Raw genomic sequence first — 17,981 nt, 5'->3', positions numbered from 1 at the left:
AAGAGAATGAAAGGGGGAGCCCTCGGGCGATGAAAAGTTGCAACCTGTTATTATGTTGTTAAGCCCACTCAAACCGAGGCTCATTAAATTCAACTCTTATTTTTCATCGCCCGAGGGCTCCCTCTTTCATTCTTTTCCTCTGTCTGTTTTTGAAGAAGAATGGCAAAAACACAGCGGACTTCATGGCTCTGGGGTTACGGTTAACACACACCACATTTATCGCTTTTATTGTAGTGCCCCCACTCTCGCGTGTGGATTTGACAATCGAGAACACGTAACTTGTTGTCCGTTGCATCCAATACGACCTTGGTTACGCGCGTCGTGTGCAAATCATGCAATTTACTTGCAATGCGATGATCGGTGCTGAGTTGCCTTTTACCATGAAAAAGGCATTCTTTGTAGTCTTGCATGCTAAATTTGCTGGTACTTATTTTTCCCACCCCCTTCGCCTTCTTGATCTCTTTTTCTTCTGTAATCTTTACACAGTACATTTTGACACGAAACCCCGCAAATTCCCTACTGTAATTACCAGCCGCTTCATCTTTAAACTTTCCAATCGTCATTTTGTTTTCTGTCGAATACAAGTGATGGCCTGATGGTAAGTTGCTAAAATCAAACAGATGCTTCATCCTAGTCAGATCATGTTCGAGGCTTGGTGTTTGGATTAGAAAAATGAAGCTATCCGTATCAATGTAACATATTTGGATGTTATCTCCATAAAAGGGTTGAAACTGATCGTAGTACGATTGGTACATGTACAATTTTGATAGTTCAAGGACAGTGGCACCTATGACAATCGGCTTGTTGAGCATCACTTGCTTCTTGTTCCTCTCAACAAATACTAGATTCTCGTCGAAAATAGTGAAGTTTTTGAAGTAGGGTGACGCGACGATCTTCTCAAATTTCTTTTCGTCCGTGACCAACGTTGCGTCGATGTAATTACGCACGTTCTCCATCGTCTTGCCGTAGATGGCGTTATTGAACAGTTTGTACAGATCCTTGTCTGCAGGCGATGTCGATTGCACTCTGCGCCGCGTGTTCTCGGCTATGTACGGTTCGAGCCACTTGCTCTGTCGGAACTTCAATCCTCTATGAACTTTCTTCAACTGCAAGCCGTGACTTATGTAAAATTGGAGGAGTCGGTAGTGCAGAACGTAATTCCGCTTGTTCTCCATGCTTAGTATGAGTTTTGGCTCCGATCCTCCAGGTGGCTTCTCCTTGGTGGGGGCCAGGGCCAATCCGTGATGTTTCTCGTGAAGCGTTTCGGGATAATCGAGATCCACTTCCAAGAAACAGCCCCATTCATTATCTTCGCTCCAGTTAAGAAAATCTTCGCAGGAGAGTTCCTCTTCGGTCATCCACCCGTAGTCGCTGATGGGAAGACACTGGGACATGGAGTGGCCGTACAGGTTGTTGACATCCCAGTAGACAATATAGGTGTTGGGTTTCGATGCATCGTAACCAGGCGTATGAGGATTGTTTGCTTGAGCATGGCGTCGGGGACATTGGACGATGCCACCCCGTATCGCACTCTCCATGAAAGCATACTGTTCCTTCTCTGCGATGAGGCCCAGTTCCACGTTGGTGTATTTCATCATCGATTCCCAAGTCAATCCCGGCGTGGTGAAGAAATACGCAGGATCCAACTTGTATATCGCGATGCATCTCTTACGAAACGATTCGAAAATATCCATCAGAAGTGTCACGTCCAATTTCAGATAAAGATCGTGATAATCGCGAAAAGTTTGGCAATTGAATGCCGTCCACACACTACGAGCGTGTTCGTAGTCCTCTTCGGAACAGGCGTCCTCCGTGAGAGAAGAATAAAATACCTCCCGGGGTGGAAGTTCCGTCTCGTCAAATTTGTCGAAATTGTTGACGTACTCGTAGGGGTAGACACCCTTGCGACGCAACAGATTCAAATTCTCATCTCTCCCCGAAAAACATTTTTGCTTGGTGGCCACAAGATCTTCGTCGCCAAGTTGAGATGCAAGGCTTGCGAGGCTGGAGGACAGGAAATTGTAAGAGTCCAGGATTCGCACTTCCACACTTCCTCCTTCTTGGAGAGGGATCCACACTCTCACCACAATATATTTCTCGCTTGTTCTCGGGATGATGCTGATTCGAGAAGTTATGTTGTGGAGCTCTTTGACGAAGAGATGTGTGTCGTACTTCTCCGTGTAGTGCAGAAACACGGCAACAAAATGCGACTCCTTAATTTTAAGATTGCACGAATTACAGATGGTGCTTAGAAATAATCCATTCTGGTGGTTATGGTGGGCGACCTTGTAATTTTCGGCGGTGAAAGCCTGGTTACACTCCTCGCATCTTGTCGCCGCGCCATGTCTCTGTTGTTGTTCTGTTGTGAGAGCAGGTGGAGAAACGTAAGAGCCTTTCAGGCTGGGTGCAAGTTCTCTCGCGCATTCCGCTATCTTCTCAACAAAATGTTTTGCCGCATCGGGTCCGCAATACAAGATGACATCATTCAATTTTTCTCCGTAGATGGAGAAACTGCAAGGCTCGTGGTGAAAAATTTGGGTCGTGCTTGAGGTAGAGGGATCAGGCTCGCAAAACGTCATGGGAACTTGGAAGCTTTCAAAGTCGGCATAAAGGACGACGGGATGGTGGAGAAGAGCCTGGTGTTTCTGAAATTTCATCTTGGTTCCGGGTTCCGGCATGACATCTTCGGGTTCTGCATTCACAGAGCCAAAACACTTGTGCAGTTCTCTCATCTTTTTACCTCCGCGAAAAATTCTCAAACACCGATCGCAAATTTCGATCTTATCGTGATGCTTGCTGATCTGTCTTCCTACTAATCCTGAGAAATTCCGTATCAAACTGTAACGGTCATCTACAAGCAAGAGTCGAATTACATTATTCTGGCTTCTCGCAGGTCTTAACACACGAATGTTGTCGCAATCGTCAACCCCAAACACAGAAATATTGATATCTTTTCCTTTTTCCTCTCTATAGTTTTTTTCAAATTGATTGATCTTATTCAGGGGCACAGGATAGGAAATTCCTCTCATCATATTCTCGTATCTTCCCTCGTATCCTCTGTAATTGGACAGACGTTGGGGGTCATTATTATTAGCTGGGTGTAATGCGGCGATGACAGACCATAAGAAACTCTTCTGATCATTACTTTGTATGTTCAACACTGCATTTTGCTTTTTTTTTGTTTTTTGTTTTTTTTGAGCGCTGCGTAATGGTTTGAAATTGCAGACTCGAAGTTCTAACATGTGGCTGCGACCGCAAAGACTCCATCCACTTCCTCTACCTTCAAACTCTTCTTGTTTTTGTGTCAGGTGATCAAATAGCCGTGTCACTATCTCGTCAAAATCCTCGTTATTGTCATCGTGTAAGGCTTCACACCCTACGTAAAAGCTAAAAGTACTTGACTCGGACGAGACAACTTTCTCATACAGCAGGGTCAAGACGAGATGAATTTTAATTGCAACATTGACGAGGCAATCACGTAATTTATCGACTACCAGAGATTTCACATTGTTGAGGAAGATGCTCGAGTCACACTTTTCATCGCTTCCAGATTTATATGTTATGATGCGTGCACTTTTATTCAAAGCACCGCCTTCATGCTCATCAATGCGAGGTTTCTTTGCCGGGGGGGCGTCATCATGTTTCGGTAGACGACATTTTTTCAAATGCCTAGCAATATTAGGTTTAGAAATCAACTTTCCACAGTTGTGACATGCCACTTTCTCGCAAAAACCGGAGGGACCTGGTTGCGGTTCCATTTTTTCTCTCTGTTATTTATATATACAGAGAAATTTTTTTGGGGGGGGTTGTGGTAGTGGTAGTGGAAAGCGCACTGAAACAGAAGAAAAAAAAATTGAAAAAATGCTCGACATTTTTTTTCTTCCACATATATATTAGAGGCGAACAGTATGTATGTATGTATGTGTGTGTGTGCACTGTTGTAGGAGGTTAAAAATATGGGACATGTAAGTGTGTGTCAATTTTTTATGGCTCCTCTGAATATGTGTGTGTCAGACGCAAAACAAAAATATTAATATATCATGAAAATAAAAACTTACCTTTCAAGAGAGGTGGAGAGAGACTTCAAAATAAAAACTTGTAGCTCACTAAAACTTCCACGATGATATATATGTATACTGGCAGACAAACAATTAAGAATACTGAACTGTCACGATTGACGTTCACCCTTCAAGAGAGATAGAAAAACTTCAAAATAAAAACTTGTAGCTCACTAAAACTTCCACGATGATATATATGTATACTGCCAGATAAACAAATTAAAAAATACTGAACTGCCACGATTGACGTTCACTATGATAATGATGTACAAAAGAAGAAACTAGTACGTTATATAGGAACTCCTCTTTTTTTTCTCCTTCTCTCCTCCCTACTCCACGCGACTCTCTTTGGTGAAAACACAATGAGGGCTATGGTCAATATCCTAGCAAATAAAACCCTTGTTAACTAATTCATTCATGCCATATTTTTTTCAACAAAAGATTTTTGTGATGTGCACAATATCCTGTAGGGGACAAATAACAATAAACGAGACGTTGATAGTTCCACCCATGCATGTATTGTCGATTATTTCCCCTCGGCCTCTATTCCACGCCCCGTCAGGGTGTGGTGTGTGAAACAAACGATTCCCAGCACAAAACTCAAAAAGCGGAAGATGCTGCTGTGTTTGCTTCCGCCGCATCCGCTTCTGATTCTATTGTTATCGGGGATGTAATAGATTCTTTATTCAGAACCGTGGGAAAACTGAAAAAAAATAGAATCTCTTCGGGCGAAAAAGGATGTAAGGTGAATGGGTTCGGGGAGGGGTTGCTGTGGATAGTTTGGTCCGTGATGAAAATATTACATTGGGCGACGAAACACAATTTCTCCACAGGGACAGGAAAAATTCTACCGAGCGTCGCTATCCACGCGAACATTAGAAATTGCCTGAATGCCTTGGGGGCTTGGCATAGGATTATCGATTTTCGTTTTTAGAGAATAATCTATGTAAGATTCTAGCATCGAGAATAAACAACATTGATTAAATTTTTGACAACATTCGCAGTACAAATCTAAACTCGTGATGATTTCGCCGTTACCACGCACCCCTGGCGAGGTTATAGGGGCCAGGTATCCTAAAAAACAACAATTATTATTTTGTTTGTTTGTTTGTGTTACAATACGGGCATACGCGCACGCGCGTGCGTGTGTATATGCCACATTCTTCCCCCGAGAGAGAGGTTTACGAAGGTCACGATATATATAAACATTTGGGTCCCGGACTTGGAAAATTACGATAAGGTGCACTCATCTTTCAAAAAATAAGAAGATGAGAAGATGAGAAGATGAGAGAATAAGAGAATAAGAAGATGAGAGCGCCCGCGTGTGTATATGCCGCATCGTTCCCTCCCCGAGAGAAGAGGTTTACGAAGATCACGATATATATAAACATTTGGCCCCGTTGATTCCAGCACTCCAACTTCATCTCTAATGTTGACGACAATATTCTAAAGGTAGAGAGAATGAGAGAATGAGAGATTGAGAGATTGAGAGATTGAGAGATTGAGCGAATAAGAGGATAAGAGAAGAGGTTTACGTAGGTCACAATATATAAACATTTGGTCCCAAACTTGGAAAATTACGATAAAGTGCACTCATCTTTCAAAAAATAAGAGAATGAGAGAATGAGAGAATAAGAGGAGAGGTTTACGTAGGTCACGATATATAAACATTTGGTCCCAGACTTGGAAAATTACGATAAGATGCACTCATCTTTCAAAAAATAAGAAAATAAGAGAATAAAAAAATAAGAGAATAAAAAAAAAATAAGAGGATGAGAGGAGAATAAAAAGAGAATGAGAGAACAATGAGAAAGATGAGAAAGATGAGAAGGATGAGAGAATGAGAGCTCATCTTTCACTCATCACTGCCTTTTTGCGTCCGTGAAACACCGTCAGCGCACTAAATGAGGCGCGGAACAAGGAGAGAAAGTGAGTTTTTCAACTTTTTGTAGTCGTTTGGTCAAGAAATCAAAGTTGCGGTCAGAAGTACATATTTACTCTACTCAGAAGTGATGCGAATTTGCAGTTCTTGCAGGTTTTGAGGCAATGGGGGTAGATAGACACAATCTTTTATGTAACCCCATAAAAACATACCAACTACGTTCTTGTGGGGTCGTCATAACCACTTCAATCCGCACGCTGAACCTTCACCAAACTCTGCGTGGAATGATAAAACACACCAACACGTTCACAAAACTCTGCGTGTAATGATATTCTAAAACACACCAACTACGTTCTTAAATCTTCTGTAATAACAACACAATTTTAAAGGAAAACATTCACATGTAACCTGCCTGCCTGCTAAATATCCAACAATGAACCCGCATCATCCATTGTTGTCAGGAGTGAATTTATTTCAGTTTCTATGTTTGATCTCGTTCATTGTTGTCCATTGCTGATATTGGTGTCCATTGTTGACATGCACAAAAATATTTGAGCTTTTCTTTAAAATGTCACCAATTTCATTTAAATACGATTGTCCAAAGCGACGTAATACCACTTTAAAGTATGACAGTATATTTATGGACACGGTGTACTTTAAGTGTTACTGTTAAAGAATACGCTTGTTGTAGGTATGCATTTGCAATACCAATTAATGATATCGAAATAACAGTAGCTAATCTCTTAGCTTAAATTGCTAGTAATTTTGCAATAGGCCTATATTGTGTTATGCAACAGTAACTTCAATAAATTCTTGTTGTCACAAATTCAACTCTTTTTAAAACAAATTGCCATGCTTATATAATAAAAAATTAGATTTTGGCCCTACTCAAGAAGGACACCCTGGTTTGGCACCCCGTCTCCCTCCCGAGGGCGCCCCCCGGCCTTAAGCCGCCCCTGCTTCTCCCTCTTCTACTCACTCATTTTCTTCCAGTGTCGCAGAGCGAAGACAGTTATTAATTTCGTTTAGTTTCCATACAACTATGAAATCTTTTAAATCGCATTAATTAGAAACACGGTGTTTGCGCTGAATCAAGCCTTCACAAATGTTTCATTGTCCTTTGAATGTTCAATTGAGATTTTGAAACTATATTTGCAATGCGTTCATAGTTTTCTAAAGGCAAAACTTAAACGTGTCTCCGGCTCAGCAGAATTCATAACTGGAGGCTGTCCATCTTTTTCATCTCCAGAGTCCACTGAATCCCAGTACGGACTCGGTTTTCAGCTTCTCTGACGTAGAAGTATCAAATTCTGTCCTGGCTCCCTTCAACCATGGCACAGTGTTCGGTGACAGAAGCTTGGGTGCAAATGCAAAGTACAAGGCGCATTTCTTGTTCATCGTTTCAAAGGAACAACCCCATCGTTATTTCATGGCAGAAGCCGCGAATTCTAATTCCCATAGGCTTAGGATGTTATTGATCCGGCCCTGAGTAGAAGATACCGTTGAAAACTAAAGTAGAATTTGTACAGATGGATCCGTCAGGGATATTTAGTAAATATGATTTTGGCGTTACATGGAGGCTCTTGATTTTTCGAAGAATAATAATATTATAGTTTTAATTTGGTGCAAATTAATTCCTCACATATGCGTTAACTTTCATTTAATTATCCTTGGAGAGGTTATTTTTTTTTAAAAAAAATTCAAAACTGTCTTGTGCAAATTTGCTACGTCACATGAAAATTCCGAACACAATAGCGTATCGGACGAAAACACCTATATGTATTCCACCTTGAAAATCACACTGGTGGGACTGAACTGACTATTTTCCAAATTTCGGCTGTGGTAAGAGAAATTAACATCAAAATTAAAAGTAGCAGGTCATACGTTCAAATGGATGGACAATTTAAGGAAGGATAAAATTTGGTGTAAATATTTAAATATTCCTAGAAAACGAACAATAAACAATATTAGCTCTGGTAACGTATGTGAGGGCATCACACGAATACAAAGATAAGATATATTTTCCGGTGCCCAAATGCGAAAAAGAAAGACAGTCCCTAATTACAACTTTTATCAAATTACCTGTCCCATTACTAATTTCAATTTCTCGTATAATGGCCGAACCTAAACTTCAAATTATGTTCATAATAAATTCATCCGAATGAAAAGCAAATTTAGATTTTAAAATACGTTAATAATAACCACACAGGCTCCCACAGATAGAGGGAGACACACACACACGCTCTATATGAGGACATTATGAAGTATGACGTTCCAGCCTGTTTTCCTAGGTCAATGTGGCCGGCTTCATCCTGTGCAGAACGCTGCCTCGTATAGTAGCTGCCAAACAACCTTGATGAGTGACAGGCTTTCGAAGCATCACGGAAGAACGACATCTTATGGAGACGTTCCACGTTCCTGAAAAAGAATTTGGACCTAGTTCAAGATCACAACTCTTGCTGTTCCAAGTTCAGAGCTCAAACAATGAGATGTTATGCAACAAATATTTCGTCACGGCTCCTTGCTTCGTGCGGTCAATTCACAACCTCTGTCCCAATGCAACGATAAGAGGTTCAGAGTCAAGTCAGAGACTTCAAGAACATTTTAATTCTGCAAAAAACTTTTGTACTTGATACAGAGTCTGAAGAAGACCTTGCTAGAAGGTTGAAACGTTACGTTAGTTTATGTTTTTAATAAAATAAATTACTGCCTTGGTCAGCATATTTAGTTTTTCATAATCATGGAAACAAGGCTTAATGGAGTTTTAATTCTGCACTGCAGTGGCTTTTGATCAAATCTCGACTGGTTTAACCTTTTCATTCGATTATTTATTCAACTCGAGTTAAAGGTGAGCGATAGTTTACAATTTAGTGATGGTTAAAGTAACGTAATTTTTAATTCTCTTATCTGCACATAATTTTTCCCAATCTAAGCCTAGTAGAGTACTGCATTGGACCACTTTCGCTCGCTCAAACTCGATCGAATCTCCCACGCTCGAGCCTGATTCGCTCGAATATATAGAATATCAAATATCATTTCAATGTGACAATAATCGTACAAATATACATGTAAAATTAGTGCTGGTAGTTTCAGCTCATTGTCATCTATTCGTTTTCATATATTGCTATGTATTGGTAAAATAGACTAAATTCCATCTTAACATGTAGATGATGACTATGTTCACTTCAGTTTCAATTTCACTGCGTCTTTCATTTCACGAAGCATATTTGAAGGCGCACTGCCACAGACAAATTACGGTTACACGTGAACTACTGGGCTTCGAGCGTATACCGATCGTTTGCCTGTTCGAGCGTTATTCGCTCGAGCGAAGAAACAGTAGATTCCGTAAGCCATCTAGCGTCATCCCTGTGAACTATTAGACGATCGAGCAAAAAACCTCGATGCAGCACTCTAACGCCTACAGTCTATATGTTTATTTATTGTGATGATGTTTGGATTATTAGCAGCGTTGGGGACAACTTTCGCGATTCTGATCTCATGATACTATACCTTCATTATGTATAAATTCGATTTTAAACTAATTTTATTGAATTGTGGTGACAGGTTTAAAATAAAATAATCATAATTTCTCATTTCTCAAAGTTATTTTGAGTTGTACTGCAAAAAATGGTATCGACTGACGAATATGTAGAGATCCACAAGCATACATCAGTTATTTCTGCCCAAAACTTCCACTTCAATTATTGAATTTGGAATGCTAGGATACTTATTCCGAAAATGGAAAAGGCCAAAGTTATTCTCTCAAAAGGCTACTTTCTTGAATGAGTTTTTCACCGGAAGACGCAAGGTACAAATTTATCACAAAACGAGACAAATGACCAATAAAAACAACCGGTAGAGCCACGAAAAAAAAATTGAAAATGTAGCGTCGTTATCTAATGATGGTCTTTAATTCACAATTAATTAATGGAGAAGACTTCAAAACAAGCGTATTATATGTTTTTGTAACGATTACATTTGATTTGATTTTTCTTTTATTTAGCGTTTCTTTTCTGCCACTTTTGGCTAATCGCGATGATGGATGAGGATGAGTGATGATATGAAATTGATGAATGGACATTCACAAAGAGCACTCAAGCACAGGCAAGGATTCACAAACCCGGGACCCTGACGTCGTAGCACGCTACAAGGACTACAGTGTTTAGTACTATGATCATCATATTTTCGGTAAGGATGTCAGTTATTGATTAGTCCCTTTCCAGGTTTCTTTTATCCATATTTCATAATAGGAAGAAAATCAATACATGTATGCGTACAGTGAACCCTTGTGAGTCGCAGTAAACCCCTTCCAAGTCGTCAGTTATGAAAACAAAACTGCAGAGCATCGTAGAATGTCGTAGACTATTATCAAAAGTCTTAGATCAAAAATATTTGCATGGTCAAAGAGCATGGAGATAATATGGAAAATTTAGAAGGTCGTTAAAGTTGAAGATTTAGGATCATGACTTTGGTACTTTTCCTATAATTTAATTAAAGTTAAATTTTCATTGGATTGAATTGAATTGATTTGGTGTTTTAAGTTCACTTTATGGACAGTAAGGCTAATCGGGACTGGGCCTACAGTTTAAAGTAGGATCCGAACCACTATGTGCCTCCACCATTGTTAAAGTTTTATGTGACTTGAAATGAAAGATTGTATGTAAGTGGGATCCATGAGTATTACCGTGCAAATTGTCCATGACTATTTTCATTATTTTTTCTCTTACATCCTATGTGTTTTTAAGCGATTGATTTTTGTGTATGCTGGTGCAGAAGTTGTCAGCAGCTTGTTTTGAGTTTTCTTTTAATTCTTGAAGCTCTTATTGGGTCAAATGAAGTGCACGAACCTGGTGATGGACAATTTGCACGGTAATATTCATGGATCCCACTGTACGTATTAAAATAGTTATTGTATACAGCACAGATATTTAATACAAGAACTTGAAACAAAAAAGAAAAACTAGGTTGATCTCCACATGACCACCGAACAAGTTATTCCGGTGAGTTGTCTTTTGTTCCACCTTTGCTTTCTATTAATTCACAAAGCATATCAAATCTTTAGATCGTTCTTTACTGTGCCCAAGTATCATCCGTGATGTCAATTACCTATGACAACATCCTTCTCAGTCTAATACTAGATATATGAGGTTTATCTGCATACAAATGAGAACATGTTGTCACCACAGATCGATTCAGCTGTATTGCTATACATGCTTTCCCCGGTTTCTGCGAACATATTTACATTAGAACGTTTCAGATCGATACATTTTTATTTTCTAGTTTCAGGCTATTCCGGCAGATGACGCATCTGCATGAGCTTTATCAGTTGTTTTTTATCTGAAGTACATTTTTGTATTGTTTATAATTACGAATTTTTCTTTATTTCTAGGGAGTGCTCAATAATGACGCAGCAATCAGTAACTTTCAAAGCTTCATTAGATTCAATCGAGAATCCATCTGAGACACAACTGGGCTGGTTCAGCGTTCCAGGTCGACTTTCCACGGATCTCGATTACATCAAAGGAAAACTCAGCTTCATATTTTCTCTCTCGAAAACACAAGACTTTGAGGTCTATTTCAAAGGTAACTAACTTTCCACAGTTTATGGTTGATGTAAATCAATTAAGAGAAGCATGGCAATTCTCGTGGTATACAGTGGCGGCGATTGGGTTCCAAAACTTAAGAAAATTTAATTTAACTGTTTTGGACGGCGTATTTTAGAAATTTAAATTGATAAAACGCTCATAGATATGAAAGAGGACGCCGCATTGTACTCTCTAGATGGTGTCACATTTCTTTCATGATTTTATTTATCCCTATCTCTCTTGCGTGTGCTCATTACTAGGGCCCAGGACTTTATGTCCTATAAAACTGTAAAATATGTATGTAATTATGTGATATAAATTGGAAAATATGTCATGAAAAATTACAAATATGTCAGAAAAATGCAGAAATATTCCCAGTAAAGTCAAAAATATGCACAACATACCCGATAGAGTAGAGTAGGGGTTGTAATGTACCGAATGCTATTTTTTACTTTTGACTGATTTTTGTGAAAAGCGAAAAAGGCAAAGAAATGAGAACGAAACTTCTTTACTTCCCGTGCAACAATGAGAGAGAACATTTTGCCTCAATAATGTTTGCATGACTATCAATTGTCGGCGGGATAAAAAAAAGTGGGGTATTATTGTTCTGTACTAAGAAAAGACGTCAGCTTTCTTCCTCCGTAACTTCCATATCCTGCCATCGACAATGTGAACTATCCGTTGTGCTAAAGCTACGAAGAAAAAAATATGAAATAACCGATTATGTGCGAGAGAATTACGAAATTATACAGAAATATGTCTTATTACAACAAAATCGAAGAAATATGTTGTAAAAACGCGAAATTGGTGAAATATGTCAACATATGCTTTGTCAAGTTTGTCTATTTCGGCTGATTTTCTCAGATATATAAAGATCTCACCCCAGTATTAGATCCGAAGCCAAATACAAAATATGTTATAACATAAAGTTCCGGGCCCTACCATTACACGTTCTCTCCATGATATCATGGATCTCTCTCTTTCTCTCTCTCTCTCTCTGTCGTTTTTCTCTCTATGTCCACTTACACGCTCTCTCTCTTTTTCTCTCTCTTCATTTACGCCCTTTCTCTTTTTCTTTTACGATCTCCTTCTCCCTCAGCGGTCTTTTCATAGCTATTAAAGTTGAGACTCTTTTGACGTACAAAAAATAAACAAGGAACTTTGATTTGGGAATTCTGGCACTCAAGTTCAGTGGCGAGTAGAAAAGGCTAAGAATAAATATTGGTTGCAATTTATTTTGTCATTTTAATTCTGACTGCTTGTTTTTGAAAATTCAAATTTTGGGGAAAATATCATACCAGAAAGAGAAAAATAACACCGAATTCTGGATAAAATAACACTAAAAAATTCAGGTCCGTGTCTATTACGAGGGTGGTTCAGCATGCTCCGCCCCTGACATAGAAGGAACCCTCGTAGGAAAACCAAATCACTGTCACTTTTCAACATAGTCCCCTGCAACATTAACACACTTTTCCAATCGGCCTTCCAGTGCTTCAATCCCAGCAGAAAAAAATTGTTTTGGTTGGTCCTGCAACCAAGCATTCACAACATCCATAACCTCGGATTCACTGGCAAAATGTTTTCCACAAAGGTGTTTCTTCATGTTCGGGAACAGGTGGAAGTCACTGGAGGCCAGATCTGGAGAATAAGGGGCATGAGGGACAATTTCGAACCCTGCTGCATGAATTGCAGCCACCGTAACTTGGGAGGTGTGGGCGGGAGCATTGTCACAATGGAACAACAAACCACGGGCGAACATTCCGCGGCGTTTCTCCTTGATGGCAGTACGTAATTCTTCAATTAGGGTTGCAGAATAAACACCTGTGATTGTCTTTCCCTGTTGGAGATAATCTATCAAAAGGATTCCTTCTGCATCCCAGAACACAGATGCCATCACTTTGCCCTTTGATGGTTGAACCTTGAATTTCTTTGGGGGTGGAGAATGGGGGTGTTTCCATTGCATGCTTTGGCGTTTACTTTCGGGATCGAAGTGGTGAACCCACACTTCATCCATCATAACAGATCTCTTCAGAAACTTTGGCTTGTCAGCCTTTATTGTCCGCAACAGGTTCTGACTTGTCACACGACGTGTCCTCTTTTGGTTGACCGTCAGCATTCTCGGGACCCAATGTGCAGAGATTTTTTTCATTAACAAATGATTATGAATAATTGAATGCACACTGCCAGTTGAGATACCACATGTGTCTTCTATATGGCGGACAGTCACTCACCGGTCTGCCAAAATCATGTCATGCACTTTTGTAATCATTTCTGCTGTGGTCACCGTTGCAGATGAGCCACCACCATGCTCATCTTCACAGGTCTGCCGACCACATTTAAATTCACGGCACCATCTCTTCACTAGATCATATGAAAGGCTAGAGTCTCCAAGAGTTCCCACCATATCTACATGGATGTCTTTCGGTGTTAGATTTTTCTTGAGTAAATATTTTATCACTGCTCGGACCTCAGATTTTTCCATTGTTTCACTTGTGGCTACACTTCTTACTGATCATCAACGTGTAACGAAAAGAGAAATTGTTGTAAATTCTTGAAACTTTGTGGATATTAGTCTAAAGAATGAACAATGTTACATATAAAATTACAGGTCTCTACTATTACTGGAAATGGGTCAGGGGCGGAGCATGCTGAACCACCCTCGTACACATCAATTTTTCTCGTATTAAGATTTTCCTCTCGCGAAAGTTCACTTTTACTAATTTCTACTTCATTCATGTGTTCGTTGAGTATTGCTTATTTCATTTCACGTTTAATTGTGATGTTTATTATTAACTTCAACCATTCTTCCGTTATTTACATTCACAGTTCTCACGACGAGTTCATTATTTTAGTCATTGGTTATTAATACTGTTATTTGCAGTGAAGTCTCCGTGTAATGTACAAAAGATTCCCTCAGCGAAATTCGATTTTACTTTTTTGCTTTTGGAAACCGACCAACAAAGACCGTGATGAAAGTACTTGGGACTGGGCCCTCGCCAAGAACACCAAGCACAAGTTACCAGAGGACAATGACTAAGTTCTATTCCTAACAAACAAGGTCAAGTTCCAATATAACACAGTGTATTGTTTTCCGTGAAGCATTTCGGGACTGTTTCATTCCTTACCTTTGTTTGCATGATTCACAAAGTTAAATGCAGTAACTGTTTAGTAACAAAATAGCATACCTCATAGAACAGTCGCACAATAGTGCTAGCTCCGTTTCAAAATAATAGTCACACTTCTCCAACGAGCAAGTTTGGCTTCAGAAACGAAAGTTGACGGGCTCCGTAGCGGGCTGTTCACGCGCTACGAAGATCCCAGGTTCGAACCTTGCGTACGGTATCATTGAGGGTAGTCTTGTCTGCCAAATGCGACTGTCATTTCAGGATTGAGGAAGTGTCTGATTGGTAATTGGGTTGGAGGCGGGGCTACAGCAAAGAGATCTCAAATGGGGAAAAAATTGCTATCAAAAGGGTCATAAAAGTTTAAAAGTGACAAGATATTTGAAATGTAGGTATATATAAAAATATACATTAGAAATATATAACAAACCATCTGACATAATTTGACCTAAATAGTTTTACAACTAAACTTGTTTAGATGGACCTCATGAAGTCAGCATGTATAAATCCGAACCTGTGCATCTTCGTCGTTTCAATTAATCTTCGAAAGGTGAAAAGCGGCGTCAAATAGGAAAAAAGTAAGTTCGAATATTGTCACTGGGGGACGCTAGCACGGAACAATGGATGCATTTCTTATTTCCCCTCTCCGTGACGTGAATTCTGAGCAAGGTCAGATGATAAACTCAAGGAAGTGCTACACTGTTCTATCTCACAGGCCTTGAATTTTAACCGTTATCGAGAACTTTGAGTAAACAAAACTTACATAAAGTACGTCACAGGGAAGAAGATCAAGCTATGCGTGTGCCATTGCAACACGTTCAAGTGCATGTTCGAAATGAATACAGTCTGTCAACAAATAACAAGAATTGCTATAGCGCCTGAAGACCAACTTTGTCTATTTATAAGAGAGGTTTCATATTGCCCTAATGTTCTATGCAAGCAGGTTCGTTTTAATCTTGTCGTCTCCTTGAGTTGATTGATTGAGTTGGTGTTTTAAGTCCACTTTATGCACAGAAAGGCTAATTGGGACTGAACCTACAATTTAAAGTGGGATCCGAACCACCTCATTTGTTTAGTTGTTTTCTGGTTTCGGGTCGCCGTTTTCTTTAAATAAATAATAAATATTATTTTGCCTCATTTGTTCCTGTGAGCAGATTCATAGTCTGTATTGATTTTTAGTATACCATATTACCTAAAATGATTTTAAGTAGGGACTACTGTACGGACGCGATAAGAAGCGGCGTGCAATCGGAACGCAGAACGGCAGAACGTGACCAAATTCTGTCTCCTCGTTGGCTGCCATGTGGCTGGGGGTTTCTACGTTGCCACGTTCGCACAAACACACGGACAGGCTAGTCAGCTGTTGGCAAGCTCGGTAAAAAAGCGTCACGCGAAATTAAGAACGTACGTATCAGTATGCTAATATATGTTATTTCAATCGTAAAGAGATAATTTAACGAATCTAGAAGTTTGAATCTGAAGTTTCTTGTAGGTTGACGTTATCTTCCAGTGTGAATTTTACATTCTGGCAAGCATGAAACATTTTATCTTCCTGCTCTGCACAGCAACCGAAAATCTTAAATGAAAGAACCTTTGTCGTGTTTTTATTATGGTACATTGCAAGCATCAGCTACCGGCATCTTTTTACTTAATGTTGTATCGTATCACAATTACCAACAAAAGAAAATGCGTCTTGTGTTATGAACAACTGTGGCAAATCGTTCTCCTTTGATTTCATGCCGCCTCTCTTTGCCTTCTTTGTCACACCGCGATTGTTGAACCTTCAGAACTTACAAATGAAATGTATTTCTTGAAAATTAGGGCAAATTACGTATAAACAAATAGGATCTACTTATTAATCATAAAAATAAAAGTAAAATAAATAATTTTCTTAACCCACTGCTATACAAATTACGTACAACTTCGTTTCGTTAACACGTTTTTAAATTATATTTTGAGGAACCTACAAAAATTCACCTCTAAAACAGAATTTTACAGAACTGAGTTACTGTATTACGGAGAAGAATTTATCAAGAACAAATCAATTGTATGTGAATTGATTGATTGATTTGGTGTTTTAAAGTCCACTTTATGCACACTACGGCTAATCTGGAATGGACCTACAGTTGGAAGTGGGATCCGATCCACTATGTGCCTCGACAGGGTATCAAACCCAGGACTACTTGATTACAAGGCGACAACACTTACCCTACCACTGTGCCATCGGGGAGGCACATGTGGGTGTGTGAAGTGAGATAATTTGGGAAGCTATATGATAATACAGGCTCTGGAAATACAGAGTTCAATAAATTGCAACGAAACGCTTGGCAATTGCTCGATTTCTTTAATTTTAATGATACATTTGGTACATGTGTTATTAATGCTTTGAGCTACCTGTATGTAAAAACATAAAAAATGAATGAATGAACAGAAGTAGTAGTTAAAGAATCAGTTGTTTTTGCTTACCGGCTACCATTGCAGTGGCGCTATCCCACGATCATCTTCATTGTTGGTTGGTAAAGAACATCTTCGTCTGAGCTACTACTGTCACTGCTGTCTTCCCGTCCAAGTGAAATTACAAAATCCTCCATTTGCTGCTCTTCAACTCCCTCCTTTTCCCATGCTTCGGAAATAATCTTCCTTGTGTGTTCTATAGCCGAACGCCACCTATCTGGTGTCACATCCCCGATAGCCTGTTCTGTCAATTGCAAAATTTTAGACGGTGTAAAAGGTGACAAAGTGTTCCTCTGTGCTACCAGCCCTTTGACCTGTGCCCAAATAAGTTAGATTGCATTGTACATACAATGATAACGCGGGAGACGGACCACCGTATGTCCCGCATCTTCTCCAATCTTGTCTATTCGATATATGAGGAACTGGGGTTTGTGTAACGTAAGGAGCTGCAGTAGTTCAGCCTTCCTCATGCTCATATCACATGCTACGTTATGGCGTTCCAGCCAGGTTATGATATCAGGTTTGCGGGATGACATCGTAAGGGGGGGGAAGGCTTGCCGACTTATGTTGAATGGTATGGCGCATTGTCAATGATTATTGACTGACCAGGAGGAATATTTGGCAGCAGTTTGTCTACAAACCAAGAAATGTAACCCTCAGCGTCCATTTCTTCGTGGTAGTCACAGCTTTTCCTGGATTGAAACGCCCACAAAGCTCCTTCCACAAACCCGTGAACCGAGCCAGCATGACACACAATAATACGGCTCCCTTTACCGAGAGGTTGTTTCACGGAAGACGAAGCACTGCCATCAGTCCATATTCGTGGATTGCGATGATTTGTGTTCACCCAGGTTTCGTCTGTGAATATGACATTGTTAAA

General features: G+C 39.7%; 1 long non-coding RNA gene across 1 annotated transcript in view; it reads left to right on the top strand.

Annotated features, from left to right (window-relative positions):
• Nucleotides 1-17,981, top strand: part of LOC145986782 (uncharacterized) — a 45,112-nt gene that overhangs the window by 18,821 nt on the left and 8,310 nt on the right. The window contains exon 2 of the long non-coding RNA XR_014441611.1: nucleotides 11,330-11,523. This is a non-coding gene — a long non-coding RNA (uncharacterized LOC145986782). The remainder of the gene's footprint in view (nucleotides 1-11,329; nucleotides 11,524-17,981) is intronic.

This window comes from Lepisma saccharinum, chromosome 4 (assembly GCF_977018435.1).
Source record: "Lepisma saccharinum chromosome 4, izLepSacc3.1, whole genome shotgun sequence".
In the NCBI taxonomy this organism is placed as follows: Eukaryota; Metazoa; Arthropoda; class Insecta; order Zygentoma; family Lepismatidae; genus Lepisma; species Lepisma saccharinum.
Note: the sequence above shows the minus strand (reverse complement) of the source record. Positions and strands in the feature narration are given on the sequence as shown.